Consider the following 19713-nt stretch of genomic DNA (forward strand, 5'->3'; position numbering starts at 1 on the left):
AGGGGGTTTTTTTGGTTTTCGTTTTTTTCTTATCTCCTGGATATTATTCACTTGTGCTTTATTTGCCTCAAAAACATTTTCAGTTTCCATTTTGGCTTGTTAGTTTTGCAGAGTAGCAGCAGTCAGCATTAATGGTCAAGCTTGTATCTGCAGAGAAAAATGAAATGTGGTCGTGATTACTAGTAGTGAAGCCATGATGAATATTTAGGTTGGTGATTCGTTCTCTTTATCTATTTTTTCATCTAGGGAGATTGACTGCTGAACCACCTCAATGTAACTGCTATATTTTTTTGTATTAGAAAAATATCAGTTTCTAAACTGTTTCCTGAAGTTGAGCCCCTGTGGTAATGTAACTTCTTCTGCATATTATTGTAGATGTATTTCAGTAGGTCTGGAGGGGTCTCAGAGTGATAGCTCTTAATGCACTGTGGAAGCATCCTATACTAACTGGGTCTTAAATTTATAGACAAGCCTCTAATTCTGTTTTCTTTGTGTTTAGGAAGCAAATACAGCAGTTTGAGTCAGGACAGAGCAGGAATTACAATGATGGGTGTCTTGATAAAGAGGTAAAAGGTGCAAATTCAGTAAAGGACCAAAGAAAGCTGCTGACTTGGGAAGGGTCAGGTCTAAAGGCACACTAAGGCACTTGAGCTAATTTCTGATGTGTGGGCAAATCACCCTCCTGGGTTGGCAGGTGGAAGATGGACCCCTCATAGAGACAATCAGCACTCCCGCAGGAACAAGCAGAGGCTGAAACTTCAAAGTACTCAAGCGTATTAAGCTGAGACTAAGGACAGTGTTACTGGAGGGAGTCAGATTTTGGCTGTGGGGAGCACAGCTGACAGTTCAGTGCTGCTGGCTCGCAGCACTGGGAGCAGCGAGGAGGTCATGATCAAAGGACCTGCTTCATGGGGCAACGCAAGCTGGATTAAGCAGGGGAGGGACTGGTCAACTGTAAGAGCTCATGGTGGTAGAAATGAAAGAGAAAATCATAATTGCAAATAGCAGGTGAAAGCAGTTGAAATTAATTAGGACTGCAGTGTGAGGTGAAGTTGCAGAAAGAGGCGCACAGTGCTGTATGTAACTACCTGCTGATTATCACAATCTCTTTGTTCGTCCACAATTCCTCGAGGCAAATTGTAGCCCCTTTGCTTGAGGAGTCAGAGGAACAATTGGATTTTGGCCTCAGAGAGAAATCCTTATTAACTTGAACAAGTAAAACATCCATGCTGCTTATTCTGTGCTTTTCATATGCTTATTGGCTGTTAGTTTAGCATTTTACAAGTGAGGCCAAGAAGAGATGATATTATTTTCTTTTTCCACATTTCTTTCTATAAATTTATTCTTCATGTCACTGCAGAAACCAAGTTTCCCCCCTATTGTTCTTGTTATTGGCATTATACATAGATAAAACAATTTAAGAGAGTATTTTTCCTAGTTAGGCAGAGCAGAGATACAATATACCATAGGCACATCTGTCAACATGATGCCACTGCCTGTCTTTATTTTCTCTGTTTGCTTGTGGTCCATTTAAAATTAGATTATGACTGATTGGTTCCTGCATTCAAACTACTTTGCACGATACTCCATCCACGGGCATATAAACCAAAACTGAGGCGACTGGAAAGCCTAAGGGATCAATTCCAAATATCACTGTGTAATAAAAACTGTATTTCCTTAATTTTTTATTGATTTGGCACTCATTCTCCTGTAATGCTGCTGTGGTAGTATTAAAACTCAGTGACTGACAGTGGCATCCCATAGAAGTGATTTAAATAGCAGTACCAGGGAAGAAAGCAGGCTTTGCATTTGCAACAATTTTGCTCAAACTGGCCCAGAGGATCTCCCTTGCAGGGAGGGAATAGACGGTTCCTCTTTTCCCCTTTGAAATATATCATCCAGGATGCCTGCTGTTGGCACCGCTGGGTGCAGCCTGCAGCCTTTAAAAGCAAGTATGAATATTTGGGTTGTAGATGGGAATGGGTTATTTGTGTAGGGTATGGAACTGATGTCTATTCAAATGCAAACCCCAGACTTTCTTCATGTGATCCATGATACAAAATAAATGAAAAGAACATTGCTGTGAAATGGAATGAATTTGGCTTATTAATAGTCAGAAAATGTGTGCCACTTACAGGTGGGAATTTCAAAGGTCCTTATGAGGTTTGGATTCACAGAGCCAGTCAGTGAACTGGGACCTTGGCATGGGAGTCCCTCAAAGTGCCCGGGAGTCCTTGCCCACCCATGGAAAATGGGATGGAGACTTTGTTACATGCTGTGAACCTCCGGAGTCTGCAACACTGCACTGATGAGAGGCGTTTCTCAGTCTCTGTTACCCATGAGGCATTTGGTTGGGGAAGCAGGGTATTCGCAGCACTCTGGCATGGGATTTTGTTCCCTGCGGGCATGCACAAATAAAGGAGAATGCTAAAAATGAAATAAAACTTGAGAGTAGATATACGGGAGCTCCAGAGGCTGCTGGATGGTAACTGGTTTCCCTGTCAAGACAGGTTAATCTGCTCTTAGAAGCATCCCAGAAGCATAAAAAAGCTGTGGCCCAGAGTCTGTTTCTGGACTGGGGAAACATTAATGGAAATAGGCTTCTGCAGGAGTTCCCCAAGGTCTGGCAGAGACAGTATTTCATGTTGGGGTAGGTATAAATCTCCAAGATGTTTGTGGTCCAAAACTTGGAAACAAAAGTCAAGGAAAGTTTGATCAAAACTATCCCAGTTGACATGTGCTAACCAGAATGATTCACAGAAACTAAACTGTGATTAATGGGCATGTCTGAAGTAACCCAAAACCATTCAGTGGCACTTTGTGGAAGAGGACTGTGGCAGAGCCTCTGTAGGGGCTAGGTGCTAGGAGCAAAGCTGAAGGTCTTGCCCCTTGGCTCAGCCTGATTAAAAACCATATCAAACCCACCCCTGAAAAAACAAGAAGCTGAGGTCTGGTCCAAATCCAGCATCTCTGGACCTGAGAGGGGAAGTGACACCTGCTTTGACACTGAGTGGCCATTTCAATTGCTCTGCAAATTCTGTGCTTGTTGTTGATATCAGATACTAATTAAGAGTGAAAAAAAAGTGTCTCAGACCTCAGCTGAGTGGCACGAACAGCCCCTTGAGCTGTAGAGGCACACGGGCATCTTTACCTTGATGCAGGGTGGGTCAGAGCTGGCAGCGCTGCAAGCTCAGCCAGGAGCAGGGGACGGAGGGGAGCACAGCCCACACCACCCTCCATCACACCAGGGAAGTCCCTCACCCTGGGCTCAGCGAGGGATGAGTGCCCCGTCCCATCACTGCTTCCCAAAGCCGGGGGCTGATTTCTCTGGACTTGTTTTCTGTTGACTGAAATCAGGCAGTGGTATTGTTCGGGTGTGATACTGAATGAATATTGAGTGTGCCTCGGAGATAAAGTCATTATTTAGGAGCTCATTAAAGTACTGGCCTTGAAAAAATTTCCCGCTGCTAATATCCTCTTCCATCACTGTGTCAGCAATTGGAGCTGGTTTAGAGAAAGGGCTGTGTGCTCTGCAGCTGCCTCCCTCCTCTTACTTGGGGGGCTGTTGGGACCAGGGCTGGGATAAAACTTTTTTAAGCCTAGAGCTAAAAGAGGGCCAGGTGTTAACATGAGCTGTAAATTGTTAAGTAACTCTGGCAAAGTCCCTCAGCACCCTCATTTCCAGAAAAGACCCTGAGGCTATTTTCTCTCTGCTCCTTCCTTTAGGGAGGTGGGGTATTGCTCCCTGCCCTGAAAGCACGCTTCTCCCTCTTGGTTTCCCACCCCGCTTTCCCCTTTCTCTCCTCATGCTCCTGAGATTCACCTCTTGCTGTGCCTGCAGGATTTGTGATGGGAAGGGAGAGAGCAGCCACTGCAGCTCCCACCCTTTGCTCTTCTGCGTGCTAGGAGGTGGTGAAGCCCCAGGAGATACAGTGGACCCCATGGGGACACCTCTGACCCTGCAACTTGGGCAGCAGCACGGAGCTGCCCGCTTTCAGTTGCTCGAAGGTAACTTCAAAAAGGTCAAAAACGAGTTGCTGGACTTCACCATCATGAAGTGCTTCCTTGCAGCCCCGTTGCAGTTTCCTAGGTGGACCCTGTCAGCATTATTGCTGCGTTGGCAGATAGCAAGGTTCTTCACTCATCACGGTGGGATTCAGGAGGACAGCTAGTGTCCGTGCAGGAGAGCCCGTCTGCAGCCCACCTCTCCTCCAGTTGGTGTGCAAAGGCCTGCTGGAGCTTAAATAAATACTAATTTGCAGTAATGGCATTTAATCCTCTTCAAATCATAATTTACAGTATCAGATTATTATCATAATATCTGATCTACAGTTCTTAATGCTTTATTGTTATCCCATTACAGGGAGCTCTGCTGGCACTACATATTGTCCATTTCTCTTACAAATGTTCTACAGAAACCTTATTAATTATTAGTCTCATAAAACACCTGTTAATGTTACCATTTTAATAAATCTCTTCCTTAATTAAATTAGGTGGTTCTGATAGTAATCCTCTAATGTCCACTGCCTTTCTGTTCTCATCACAGTCTGATTGTGGAGTGGGAAGCAGTGTTCAATTATAATTGATGTAGGCCATAATTCAGAACCAAATTATAACATATAAAGCCATATGATCGTTGAGGAATATAATAGATCTCCACACTACAGTGTCATTTGGATTGATTAGTGCTGTTTCTAGAGCCTTGTTAGAGGTGAGAAAAGGCTTAATTCAAAAGGATCTTTTTTTGCTTTTCTTTTTCTCTCTTTTTGTCTTAAATTCATGCACTCCATTTTCTCCTCGATAAGCAGCATCTAATTCAGCTACTTTGGTATAGTGTTCACAACACCTACTTTCCCACTTGTGTTTCAGTTCTAAAGCTGACCTTTTTTAAAATTTATTTTGTAAAGGCAGACTACATGATGATTTTATTTAATGACTTAATAAAACTTTTCCTCCTGAGATAGGTGCAAGAAATCTTGCTGATCTATTACTGCTGCTACCCAAGCATGAAAGTAGTTATATATGATATAGCAATACTAAAGCTATAAGCAAAAAATTAAAAATATATCAGAACAAAGGCCTTACCCTAGCTAGAAAGTTGATTAGGCACCGGGAAGGTTTCCCACACTGGAGCAAACATGCAGCTTGCTTGGGTCCAGGTCAGTTCCTCTCTGCTAGGGAATGTCCCAGGAGAAACCTGTCCTGGAGACCATGCTGGTGCTCACCCAGATCCTGTTTGCATGTGGGTCTAAGCATCTCTCAGCCTTGACTGCTTCTTTTCAGCTTTCTCAGTAGAGATGTGCCATGTTTTATGTGATTAGTGATCTCTTATTTTGCAGGAAACCCTAGAGCAAAGGGCAGAGCTTTCCTGGGACTGTGGTGAGAACCTGACTCTCAGCTCTCCACCCCTTTCCTGCTACTGGGGATAGCCTCTGTTTCACAGCCTGCCTTCCCTCCCATCACACTCATTTGCCTTCTCCATGACAGCTACAGTCATTTATTGCTCAGGGAAGCAATGTAGCTAAATATTGTCTGTGGTTTTGATTGATTTTAATATAACTTTGAAGCTTATGTCATAGCAGTTCCTCCTCAGGGTCTCCCCCTTGCCCTGTGCATGCCTGCTTCCTCCCCTCCCAGTCCTCTCGCTCTCCTGTGGGCTTTGATATCCAGCGCCCGTGAACTCAGTTGAATGACCTCCTCAGTAGGATATTGGTTTCTTCTTGCCTCATTTCATGAGGTGGATCCCATCTCTCCCCAGTAATCCTCATTTCTCAAATAGGATCCCATGGTTGCAATTCCTGAATCATTTGTGTATCAACCAAAGGATGCCATGGCTACTTCGTATGTATGCGATCTGAGCCTTTAAAAAAAACTTGCTTTCTTCCTGTTAAAACTGAGTTACACATGAAAAATGTTTTGGAGAAAAAAGCTGCAAGCTTCATTTGAAAGATGTTGAAATGAAATATTTTGACTTTTAAAAAATGAAACATTTTGGTGTATTTGGATTATTTGCCTCATGTTTTCCCACAGTGGAAATATTTTATCAACTTTTTCCACATTTGCTCATAGCTTGCTGAAACTGAGCTGTTTTGATTCTTTCTGCAGTATTAGCTTTGGTTGTTCATTTGCTCAGCTCCAGATCAATCAGTATTGGGGTTTGCATTCCTGCCCCATGTGTATCCACACTATATGCCCTTTCATGAAGGGACTGAATAGGGACAGAAGATGAGGATTTCAATCACAAGTCACTGAAAACAAGAAATAAGTGGAAATCCATGTAAAGCAGCTGTGGAATTTGGACTACTAAGGGGTAGGTGCGACACAGTTACCTTGAAAGTGATTGAAAAGCCCCATGAACAAAATGAGGTGCTGGTTCGGTATGTCTGACCGAATTGCAAGTCATTCTCTAGCGTTTTTCTACGGCCTGAACTGCAGCCATTGCTTGCTGTAGGTCTGCAGGAATTTGTAAGGAGCAGATTCTGCAGCTGAGGCTTGCAATGAGGCGTTAGCTCTTGGTGCACACGGTGGATCTTCCTGTGGGAAAGAGAGGATGCCTGTTTCTCTGTCCCCACCCGGCACAAGTGGAAGATCCTCCATTCACTTGTGCACAATGTGATAATTGACAGGGAGTTTCCTGGAGCTGAATACTGCCTGCCCAAGGTCAGCGTCTGCTCTTCCATCTTGCCTTCCTTTGACATCCGATAGGAACTGGGAGATCGGGGAGTCCTCCAAGCTGATGAGCCTTTTTGTTGCTAAGAGACGACTTCTGGAGGAGCAACAGTCATTAACTTGTTGAGAGTGGATAAGGAACCGCAAATTAAAGTAATTTGAAAACACTTCTACCTTCATACCTTAACTGCAAACAGAGGAAAATTATCCTGAAATCTGGGGTATTCTGGTTATTCTTGGAGCATGATTGTTCCAATGGATTTTTTTTGATGTTTCACAGTGGGGCTACAACTGTGCATAAGTATTTCTGAACTCCCTCTCCTTCTCTCTTTTGGGTGTATTTAACCTGTGCAAAATGAGGCAGACCCCGTCATCTGCTCGGTCCTGTCTTTGCTCTCCACTCATCACACAGAGACGCTCAGACACTATTAACTGGTTAAATGTGGTGATGCTCAGAAGCAGTGTGTGGCCCAGCCTTACCAGACTTTAGTAGATAAAGTGTGTCTGTTGAGCTATATTCCTACTAGAGAAAGACGCATTACTGCTCCTACTAGGAGATAATGCATTAATTATCTTGGTTACAGGCCTTTTTTTTGGAATGTCACACATCTCTGCTGGGAGAGAGGAGGCAGGGCATGGAGTCACTCTTGTCCCAAGCACACTGTGCTTTGTGTCTCACCCTCCCCAAACAATTCTTTGGACCATTTAACATCAACAAAATCATGCTTGTGGGCCCTCTGCAAGAAACAGCATGTGGTTTCTGCCTCAGAAGGCCTGATCCTGCCCAAGAACACCTTCCTGGCCAGGAGGAAGCCCCTTGGTTAATGCAGCTTGCTCTCTCTGCCTTCATCTCTGTGGTTTAGCAATCAACTGGGTTCCCTGTTGATGGGGTGAAGGCTTTGGGGGGGGCTGTCTCCAGCTTGGTGGTGTGGCTGCATTAGCATCCTTTCTGCTCTGGCCCTGAGCAGTGCAGAGCACAGCTGTGTTGTACAGTGAAATGCCCCGCATACAGACAATCACTTACTGCACATTAGTGGGATGTAGTGGAAAATTTATGTATGATTTCTCTCTGTTCAGATCGAACAGAAATACCATTCTGCAAGGGAAGTGGGCCTCAACAGAGCTGAACGGCTCAAAGAATGGGTCCTATTGAGACTGATAATCTTCCCTAGCGATAACGCAGTGGATTATACAGCGATTGGATGTTGAGAGTATCCTGACCTTAATCTCCCTTAACTTTGGTTTTCTCTCCCATCTGATAATAATGGAGAAAGTACAACATGTGCCATAGAAGATTACACACATCCTGCCACACTTTGCAGATGGCTGATACAAAAATCAGAGACAATGCTAAAATAATTAAAATTCCCACAAAAATAAACCACTGTATTCAGCTCCTTTTGTGAGGCTGTGGCTAAGGAAACTGAGCCAGCCGGCCTGAAATGCACAATATAAATGTAAGTAGATCTTATTAAGATTCTGTGTGGCTGTTAAAGCATCCTCAGCCGTTGCTTCCAGCTTAGCGTCACTGCTAATGGGGAAGAGAGGGAGAGATTACTTTAGACTACTTTGAGACACCACAGATATACGCGGGAGGCATCCTCTGTTGCTTGAACTTGTATTTCACTGACCTGCTATGTGACGAGTGGAGTGCCAAAAATACAGAAGAGTTGGCACATAAAATCCATGTCTACTCTATCTACCCTGTCAAGGCTAAAAAAAGCCATCCTGAATGAGCCTTGGAGAGTCAACAAATCACTAAAACAGCAGCTAAAAGAGGAAGTTCAGCACGAGTTCAAGTCATTAAAATTCCCTCTAATGTATGCTCTCGCAGACCAGTGGGCTGAGCGTGATCCTGGCGAGCAGAAGGATATATGTGAACTTGTATGCAAGTTGAAAATGGACAAGGTTGATGTGACTGACCTTCAGCATTGAAACCTGATCATTCCTGTCATTTGAGATGGCTATGTGGGAAGAAAAGGTCAGTGGTGTACCTCTGAGCTGAAGATGGTGAGAAATCAGCTTTCTGCACAGCTTTTTTGGGCAAATCCCCACCTGTGTGCAGAGGAGTGTGGGATATTTATGTCTTGGACTTTTGCTGGTACTAGCATGAGGTCCCAAAGGGGAAAGCAAGTAGGTAAAGGAGGGGGTGCGTTGGAGTATAAACATAGGTCATTCATTTAGAAAACACCCTTTCCTAATGGTAATATTTGGCTAAAAGGTAGACAAGGCTTATGAACAGTGAATATGTTCTTTTTATGTTCTTTCACACAGCCAATGTGCGAAAAAAGGAGACTTAAACCTGCATTGTCTACTTTACCCACATTTCTCATCACCTCCAATGGGAGTTTTGCTCAGGAAGTGCAAAACAGACCCGGTAAGTATATTTCCATTTATTCAATAGTTCTGAGACTGAAAACGATAGAAACTGGGCAAACGAAATAACAGGGGCATCTCATATCCATGTGTCGCTTCATTAAACATCTGAAAATGGCAATGAAAAAGCAGAGATTGCAGAATGAGATTTCCAGACAGAAGGATGATAACATAAAAGACTCTGTCCTCTGCTTGTCCAAAACACATGTGGTCAGAAAAATAAAGGCAGAAAACTATCTTACTATATTAATAGACAAGGATTTTCATAGATGTTATTTTGGATGCACGGGAAGTAGAAAACTGCTTTACACAAGAGTGTCACTCGTTAACTTTGGATATGTGATAAGTGAATGTATAACTAAGATAAAAAAATCATGTGGTTTCATCCTTCTCCTTGTCAGGAAATATTTGTATTCAGAAGCTCCACAAGTAACACTGAAGCTAAGAAATATATGACAAAATATTGTAAAGCTAACTGACATTGTGTGCAGGAAAATTAGTCTACAAAACAGGTTGTTTGCTTTTATTGCTGTTTTAAATAGAAAAGGTTTGATCAATGTTTGCCCCCTCAATGTGGGATAAAAAGTGACTAGACCACAAATTCCTGCAAAGCTGCCTGAAGGCGTGATGGTTGCTGAAGGAAGGGTTGCTCTTTTGCACCTGCAGAGGCGTCAGGTGGCCATGAGCAGCAGAACAGTCCTCCTGTTTTCAGATCCATCTTTTGGAAGTTGTAGCATCCAACATCTCATCCTCTCGTTGGGGGATTTATCCTCGAGATGGGGATAAATCAGTCCCATGCTTTAGTAAGCCTAAAGTGCCTGGGTCTGAGGGTTTTCTCAGGTCTTTCTTGCTCCTTTTGCTAGCAGAGGTCTTGACACTAAAAGCATCCCACAGCTGAGCTGAGTGGATGATCTTCATATCAAGGATGATCTTTGGATGATCAAGGTCATCTTGAGTGAAGGAGACAGCATTGGGTGACTCTGGCATAGGACCAAAATCTTTGAGGAGCCCAGCAGAAACTGGGCCTGGAATTGGTTGTGCTGGTCCTAAACATGCAGGCTTCTGCTCCCAGACTGTCTGTGTTTCTCCTGTGCTGTTTCAGAGGAGTGCTTTGATTTGCATTCACATCAGAAAGGAGAAAGAACTGAAAATATTTTGGCCCAAACAAAAGTCAGATGACTGAGTCCATTTATTGCTCCAAATAAGTTTCCCTGACCACTTCTATCTACACAGTTTAGCTTTTGAAATCTGCTATTAAATCTGAGGGTAAATATTTAAAATGCTGTGGATAGGTCATCTCTCAGCCATCCTTACAGATAACTAGGTCCTGCTGCTACAGGGATTGACTCTGCAGCTGTGGAAGGTGGAAAGCTTTCAGCAGCACCTGTAAATCCATGCTCGTTAACTTTCAAAACCCATCTCTGCCACAGCAGAACCATGTGTAAATGGCAGTGTGTTGGGATCTTGCTGGAAGAACTGGGATTTAAACCGGTTGCCCATCATCCTTGCCAGTCCCATGCTGTCATCGTCCCTGGAGCAGAAATCACCTACCCATGGCCTCCACCCTGGGCAGCTCCTTGCCACAGCTTGTCACCCTGCCTCTTGCTAGCAAACTCCTGTGAAACTCTGAAAGCTGCATCACCTCTTGGGAGCAGAGGTAAGAGCAAACTTTGGACCTAGCGTGGAGGTCGGGGTGGGAGGAACCGGCCCAAGCCCTGCCTATGCATGGGTGACTTGTCTTTTGACTTAGCTCAGCCTTCCAGCCCCCAGCACCACCCCGATGGTCCCTAAACCAGCCCTGTGGTAGTGGAGATGCTCCAAAAGCCTTTTTCTGACATTTTTAACAAATTCCTACTTGAGCGATTTTTTTCTTTTGAGGTTTGTTTGTTTGTTTGTTTTTGTTTGTTTGTGGGTTTTTTTTTGTTTGGTTTTTTTTAAGAAAAAAGGGATATATGTTTTGACTTGTACTAGCTTGTGCCGTTAGGTCCTGAGGCAGGCAATGAAAGCTGTAATTCCAGCTCTGTCTGCACATCAGGCCAGCTGCTGTATGCCTGCCTAGCAGCCCCTCATGCCGCTGCACTCTGCTGCCATCCACCTTGTCACCATGGCACAAAGCTCCTAAGGAAAATCACCTACTTAACCAAATTCACACCCAGTTCCCTCACTGGGGAAGGGCTGCCCCTGAGCTCCTGCCATCCCTTTGCATCCCCCCACGTGGCTGAGCTCCCAAACCAAAGGGAGCAGACGGGCCAGGAAGACCCCAGCCAGCACCAGCAGGTCAGGTTTTCAGTCACCCAAATCTCACCTGCTATCCACGTAGGCTGCTGTTAATGTTGAGGCTTGTCCTCATTAGCTCCCATGTGCTCTACTCTAGTTGTTCTCAAGGGCTTTGCCTTTTCACTTTGATTGTTAAAAGGGACTTTTTAATTAGGTTTTTGATGCATCTGTATCTGTACACCATTTCACAAGTTATGTGGTTCCCTATGTGGTTTGTGTTGGCTCTGTAATTATAATGATGGAGAGGGACCTGCCAGCCTTGCCAATGTGTCCCTGCTGGCAGCACCCAGGCTGTGAGCTCTGGGCACATGGTGGCACTGGGGGTGAGAGAAGGAAGGTGACAATGAACAGCTCAATCCCTGCACCAGCATCCAACCTAAAAGTCCAGCGCTGTCGCTTGCAAGTAGCACATATCACAGCGACAGTGAAGCCTGCAGCCTCTGGAGTCCAGATGCATTAGAGCCTAAAGAGAGAGCTGTGCTCCCTAATGGACACACGCCGTGTTTTCGAGCATCTGCGCATCTTTTCCTGATTGTCTGCTGTTGAGCCCTCATTTCAAGCAGCGCTGGGCTCTCTGCTGTACACCAGCAACAGCTCTTCCAAACTTCCTTGATTGTGTCTGTGCCTGTTGCTCGGTGCTTGCACGATGAAATGGAAGGCAGCAAGAGTGACGGAGATTAAATGAGCAGCGAAGGAACCTGAGCTGAATTTTGGGAGGGTAATTAGCGGTGCCCATGGCTCTGAGCAGACTAAGGGGTTTTGCTTTCTTCTATTATCCACGTGGCACTGGGGGAACGCTGGGCAACTCCCTCCTGATCCTTCACTAATTAAAAGGTTTTTCTGGGTAAGGACTGGAATATATGAAGAAGTGATAAATTAAACGCTGTGAGTTCCCCGCTCTGTGCTCGTGCTGCAGCAGGAAATAGATTCTGCATCTCGCAGTGAGGCTCTCTTCCCATTGCAAACAGGAGCTTGCAGTGCTTTCAGCAGCAGCCGGCTTCCCTCAGCAGGCAAGGAGGCAGACATCCGTGTTTTCTGGACCTAGACATCAGTGACAGTGCCCGGTGTTAGCGAACTGGCCATGGGATGTAGGAGCCATCCCCTGAGCAAAGGCAGAATAAATGCTCTGAGTGCAGTAGGGCTCTCCTGGCATTAGTCCAGGAGAGGAAAGCAAAGGAGTTGCCACCTTTCAGCAGTCAAAAAGCAATAGTAGAGCTGCTTAAAGCACTTGTCGCAGCCCCTGGGCTGCACTGGCCTCTTTCCCAGTATGCAGGGTGGAAAATGCAGCTTTTCTGGCTAACTGCAGAAGGTCAGGCTGCCACCTGACATCTTCCCTTGCGCATCCCTCATGGGAGGCTGGAGACAAGTGGGGTAGGTAGCAGGAAGGAGACTGGCAGCCCAGAAGGATGGAGCAGGAAGAAATTGCAACCCTCAACCCCCCGAAGTACCAGAGCCCTGCTGGGACAGCTACAGGAGACCATCCAGGGGGTATAACCTGGAGAAATAACCCTCTGCTCCCAGCTGACCTCCTCAGCACTGGGCAAATAACTAATGTGCTAAAGCAAATCACACACAGACAAAAAATGAAATGCTTCAGGCTGATCCTAAGGGAGTTTTGGGAAGTTTTCTCTGAAACATCAATATTTAATTCTTTTTTTTTAAAGGCTTGGTTAGAAAGAAGTGGAAAAGGGGGGCTGTGTTCCTGTGACCTGGAGTCAGTGTTTTAAAAAATGTAGTTGTAAGTGAAAAATCAGTTCAAAATAAAATTAAAAGCTGCCCCTCAATGCCTAAAGAATGTCAAAATGGAAGTTTTTAGGTTTAAAGATCAGGTTTTTAACTTGACTGAAACAACTCAACAGTTCAATGGCATTTCAGAATACTTGAGTGAATCCAAATCTGTGTGTTCTAGAGAAAAAGCTTTCTTTCCAAAAAAATTCAGTAAGCTTTCCATAGACATCACCTCCTGGTCTGTCCTTGCAGTAGGAGGGATGATTTGTTCCTATCCTTCTGATAGATATTTTTATTTTAATAAGTAAAACTCATGAATAGTGTAAACACACCAAAAAGCACACGCCCTATTGAATTTTCAGAGATAAGTATTTTAAATCCAGCCTTTCCCAAAGCTCCAGACATGCATTATTTACAATGGAGAATAATAATGTAACAAAGCTGTATTATATTAAAATTGTTCCATAAAATATTATGATTATAATTTTTTGTAGCTTGACTTAAGGTGCACAATTTATATAAAACAATATGAATTATTTTCTGTTACAAAAAATTATTCAGTGTGGGCTCTGTGTATTACAGTTATTAATCTTTCTATTTAAATGCAAATTTTTCCTTTCAACTGAGAGCTAAAGATACTTTTTATACAACTAATAAAACACAACTTTGATCTTCTGATCCCTCATCAGGGAGATGGCTTTCTCAGTTGTGTTTGGGATGTCTCTGCCAGAACATGGTGTTCCTTTACAGCAAGGATGCTTTCTTCATAAATACATTAAAAATTATTCCCTGTTAAAAATGAAATACTCATTTGTTCAGCAAGGTGTGACTTGGGCAATCCTTAGTTGCTTTGTTTTTGTAATAAGAGAAAAGAGCTAAAAAGGGTGGTGTCCTTTGTGTTGGCATATGCCGTGCCTGCAAGGTAGGAGGGTAGTTTATCCTGAGAAAATCTTGCTTTGCATCCTAGTGGGTTTGCTGCTATGAGAAACTTTAAATCAAGATTCCTTTGTGCAGGCTGGTGTCAGCTCAGGTGGGAGCTGGTAGAGTGTCTCTGTCAGGAGAGTCAGACAGGGTGGTCAGAAGTGTTTTATCCAGCTGCGAAGATTGCTTCATCCAGCCTGAAGAAATATCAGGCTTCCCGATCACCTCAGTATCTGTGTTGTTAAGAAATTTCAGAAAGCTTCATGTCACCCCCAGAAAACTCTATCACCAGAAAGTCAAGGCACATGGGAGCAGTTTGCTCTGCATAGGTGTCAGAGACTGTCTAAACCCTTGTTCTTCCCATCTGCAGGAGGGAGTGGACATGGCCCTGTTGGACTAGGAGGAGACTTCCAGTGTCTGATCCCTGGGAACTGCCATCAGCTGGTGCTTTTGCAGGTCTCGCCACATGTGCAAGAATGTGACAGTGCTCAAGGAGAGCAGTAACTCCCAGCTATCTGGCAGCTTGTGTCCTGAAGCAGAAATCAAAGTTGTTTATGTGATTTCAGGCTAATTTCTGCCAATTCTTGTTCTGACAAATACTACCCTGAGCAACTCCAAGGACAGCTTCCTTAATAATGTTTATAGTGATGGACTTTTAGTTAGAGTATTAGCAAAGGAAGTTGAAAACCACACTGCACCTCCGTCTTTCATCCTTGCATGAGCACAGACTTCCCATTCTACCTTCTGAGAAGTGCTCTCTCCAGCTGGTGGAAAGCTTTCCGATGGTCTCCCAGGTCCTGCAGTGGCCGGTGGAGCGTATTGTCCTCTGTGTGCTGGCTACCCCTTGGTCTCCCTTGTTAGTTTTGGTCTGATTAATCCTAGGTGGGAGCCTGGCTGCTTCAGCCAGTGGAAATGCGGGTAATTGAAAAGGCTAAAGCAGTGAGCGGTGTTATAATTAACTGGCCGTATTAGGCATTTTACAATTCTGACACCTCGCAAGAGTGGAAGTTTAATGAGAATGGAGAGAGGCTCAAAAGCAATCCATTTTCCTGGTAAGGATTGTAATGAAGGTGTGAAATGATGCACAGCTAACTAAACCTGTCTGTAATAGCCTCTCTGTTATAATGTAGTGATCTGGCAGACTTTAGAAAAAAACAATACAGTGTGCATGTATGTATGTATATATGTAATATATATATACACACCTTTCCTTACAGTGCCAATATAATGTATAATACAGCTTGACTGGATGTGCCATGTGTAGCTCAGGTGCCAACTGATCCTTGAAAGAAAATGCTCATTTGCAATGTAAAGATGATTGCAACCCAAGGAACGCCTCATAGAAACGTGTCCCTGAAAGGACGTTCAAGTGGAGTGCACGGGGCTGTGAACGACCACACCAGGGCCAGCTCTAATATGGCACAAAGTTCCTCTGAGACCCATTTGCACCGGCACAACCTGCTCGGTACAGTCCTAACTGTGATGAATTCCTTGCAGATCTGCTATGGAAGGGCAAAAAGTTGGTGTAAAGGTGTTTTCTTACTGTTTGCTTCAAAAGAAGCTGTCCTGGATTATGAATTTAAAATTCAGTGGTAGCAGCTGTAAACAGAGTGTACTTTGCACAGCGAAACCCTGTAGTTCGTCACTGCCATTACATCTGTTTGCCTTCATTTGCAAGTGATGCATCAGATTAGGGTGAGTGCAGAGGGAACTGGAATGAGGATGGCACGTGCCCTGTGGCTTCTGGTGGCACTTGGGAGTGAGTGGCCCTCTGAAGAGATTTTTAGAAATGGATGCTTTCCTTGGGATCTTGTGTCTCCCAGACTTCATCTTCATTTTGTTCTACCTCTGCAGAGTTTTAGTCTCAGCTGGTGAGGAGCTGGGTACATGTTTAAGCGGAGCAGATATGCTGTGCCTCTCTGCAGCACCCAGCTGGTGTGGCGCGTGGCCAGGAGGTCACTTCTGCCCACAAAACGTCCCAGAGCTGTCCCCAGCATGGAACACGGAGGGTTGCTCCGGGTGTGTTGCACTCAAAAGGGCAGGTTTCATTTTGAGTGGGTAAGTTTGTTTGTCTACCATGGAGCCCTTCAGCACCTGGTATCACCTTTGCCACCTGATGTCACCTTTGCTCTGCAGCATGAGTGTGTTCTCAGCTATCAGCATCCTCACAGGATGGGAACGGAGTCTGCTGCTGCTTCTGCATTTCCAGCTGGGCTGAGCAGGGGGCTGAGGGCCAGATCTGGTGCTCAGAGGTCTACTGTTTCCCACGCTGGAGCCTAAATGCATTGGTGTGGTTTATGGCAGACACATGTGGAGGACAGTTTCCATTCTGTGGAGCTCTTGTTCCAGTTTGATCCAAAGAGAGCTTTTCCTGGCTGACCTGAATTACCTTTTTCTTTTTTAAATGTATAATTTGTATGACTGATATAAATGTCAAGCACATAGATGAAGAATAAAAATGGAGATAAACACATTGTTAATTGTAATAATTATGTAAATACCTGAGCCCACAAATTCCAACTCACATAATTAATTTTACAGTTTCCTTTACTTATCAGGACTTACAAGAATATAGCTGAGCTTTTGCATAGCTGCTTGCAGGATAGAGCCTTGATTTCTAAACTACATGTGTTTTGCGTGTGGCATATGGTGAGGGCTCATGAAACATAATTGTGGAGCATTAATGTTCAGCTCTCCTGCAGGGAGTATCACATCCTGAAGGGCGACTCCTTTCAGTAACATCAAGATCCTATAGGAAAGGAGCTTCTTTTAAAGATCTCAGCCATATGATTTATGGTAAATAACACTTGTACTTCCATACTGTGTGTTTCTCTTCTAGAGGCTTGCCCTTGTTGGTGCTCAAATTTGTTTTTGTTTAGCATGTCACAGGACTTGGAGCAATACAGTTTTGGCAAAATGTGTGGGAAGACTATGTAAACACTATGCAAGTTTTCTATATACTCTGCACGTCCTCTCCAGTATATTTAAATGATCCAGCTATGCAGTTTAAGCACACCCATTAATAGAAGTTAATACAAAGACATGGCTATTTTATGGGAGCACTTAAGTTACATTTTTATAAAGAAAACAAGAGGATCCCCTGAGACACTGTCGTACAAATAACAAAGGACAGAAGCTCCGTTAGTGAAAGCATGGAAGTGAAAAGTGAGACAAGAATCATGTAGAGTAAAATTCAGTAGGTATATTAGTTTATATAATATACCGTTTCTTATACATTAAAAGGCTGCATTGAGGAATGAATTAGCTGCTTTTCCTATGGCAGTTTTCTAAACTGGGGTTGTCAGAATTTTTTTGCAGTGTTCTGACTCGAGATAGGAAAAGTCGATTCCTTAATTCTAAATTGATGGAGGTGTCACTTTGATACTTCCATTTACTTTTTTCATTACAGGAAGAGCAGAAATTGTCTAGAATTATTTTTTCATTTTGTGCTCCCCTAAGACCTCAAGAACAACCAGTTATATTTTTTGTCCGTATTACTTTAGATTAATATTTTCCAAGCACAATATATAGAAGCATGAGCCTCAACAGTTGGCCAGAAAGTAAAGAAAGAAAGAATTGAGTTTACAGAAATAAACCAAATCTCTATTCTTTTTCCTTAGAAGCCAACAGTGTGTTTCCAACAAGGTGAGACTACATAACAAAATGCTGCACTCTGGCCCGTGCCTGCAGAGCTCTTTGGTAATGTGACTTCTGAAGCCCTTTATGCCTTTCCTAGAACAAAGCCATGGTTTCCTTTCTGATCTCCTGAGAGAGCCTAAGGGCTAGCAGGGCTGCTTGCGGTGTTTGCAATATGGGGTTTGCACTGAGTTCAGAGACTTGAGAGCCTGATTTCATGCAGCTTCACGTGCTTTAATCCTGCTCTCATGGTAGTTCTCTCTTGGGGACTGCCAAGTGTCCATACTGGTCAGTGGTCTCATGGGGAAAGTGCATCTGTACAGAATCCTGTGTGTAATCCTGGGGAAAATGGTTGGTAAGAAAAAATGAAATTATCGGTGTGTATGTCTTTTCCATCAAAAGCACTTCCCAATTAATTGGTTCAAAGTGATTGTTGTTGGTAACCTTCTTCTGTCAATCACTATTCCTGTGTATTTATATAGGGCTTAGTGATGAAACTACTTCGAAACAAGTGTGAAAATATGTATTTTGCAAATTAAATTACTCTTCACCAGCTAAAAAGGAAAACCAAGGAGAATACCGACTCAGGCATAAATAGGGTCTGCAAAGGAACTTTTCCAGGACAGAGTGGGAGCTGTCAGTACCAGCTCTTGGTTTTGGGGAATGTGTGGGGCAATGAGATTCAATTCAATTCAGTGGACTTTGGCTGCAACCTCCACCTCAGCGTACTGCCACCCTGGGAAGAGAAAAGATATTTTCAGAGCAAAGGTTGTTGTTATAAAGCATCTTGGAAGAATGTATGAATGTGTCATTTTCTGAAACAGCAGTTTCTCAATTACTTTTATGTTCTTATATAGAATTGGAAATTATGCAATTCCTTTGACCCTTTAAGTCATTATCATGCTACTAAATGTTTCAGAACTTGAGTCGCTATTTTTGCTGTCACCAAAAATTGACAGGACGTTGCCCCTGCTACAAAGATGCTGTGAGCCAGGGTTTGGTATTGGCTTGTTTTGATTAGGATTGGTACACCATTTTAGCATTTTTATCAGTATTTGCCAATGTTACAATGGAGTTTGCAGGCACAGAACACAGTCCTATTCTCTTTTTGAACAATGACTACGCTGGCTTTCTGTGTGGGCAAATCCAGAAAGCAGTCTTGAAACTTCCTTTCAAAATGTTAGATATTGCCTGTCTGACGACAGCACCCAGAAATAAAGCAATACGAGCAGTATTGCTTCATTTAATAGTGTGAGATCCTCACAATGTGTTTCAGCTTATATTATTCTAGAGATAAGAATCTTTAAATACTGAAGGAGCATACAGTGTACAAGCATTGTATTGACATTTTTCTATGCTATCATAACCATGGATTCATCTGCTTGTCCTTATGTTAGCAATTTAATTCTAATCCAGGGCAATAATGAAAAAGTGCATTACCGGGGAAAAACAAACTCTTCATAGCCTGTGTTCCTGATATTTTTAGGGAATCGAATTGCATTTTCTGTTGACAATAACAGCCTATCTTTAGGTCTTCCGTGAACACCTATGAACAACAAAAATAGGTTTGCTAATGCATTGTCAGACAGAGAAAAATAGACTATTTGTAGCTCTTGTATTTGGGGGTGGATCTGGACACCCCATCTGTGCCCTGTGGCACCTTCACTACAATTTCCCATGAGGAACTCAAGTGGCTCCTGAGGTGCAGGACGGCACTTCTGCATGTGCTCACCTTCAGCTGGGAGCCCTGACCTGCTCAGGAAATATTTTTGCCAACCTGTATAGATTGGTGAAGTTCTATATAGAGCTGAGCTGCCTTCCAGGCTCAGGGCATAGCTGAGGGAAGCTGGAGGTTGGTGTTGAAGTGCCCAGGCAGGGACGCCTGTTTCTGCTGGGTAGCCAGAGCTCAGGCAGGGCAAACCTCCCTAGAGCTGCAGAGTGAGATGTTAACTGATAACAACAAGAGTCCCTTCAGATGCTGAAAACCAGACCTTTTTTTTTTTTTTTTTTTTTTTAGGAACAGGTCGGTGATGCAGGTGTTTGCCTTACACAGTACAGGTGACTGCTGCTGATTGCCGCAGGTACTGGAGCCTTAGCTCCCAGCCA

The sequence above is a fragment of the Strix uralensis genome, chromosome 10 (assembly GCF_047716275.1).
Source record: "Strix uralensis isolate ZFMK-TIS-50842 chromosome 10, bStrUra1, whole genome shotgun sequence".
NCBI lineage: Eukaryota > Metazoa > Chordata > Aves > Strigiformes > Strigidae > Strix > Strix uralensis.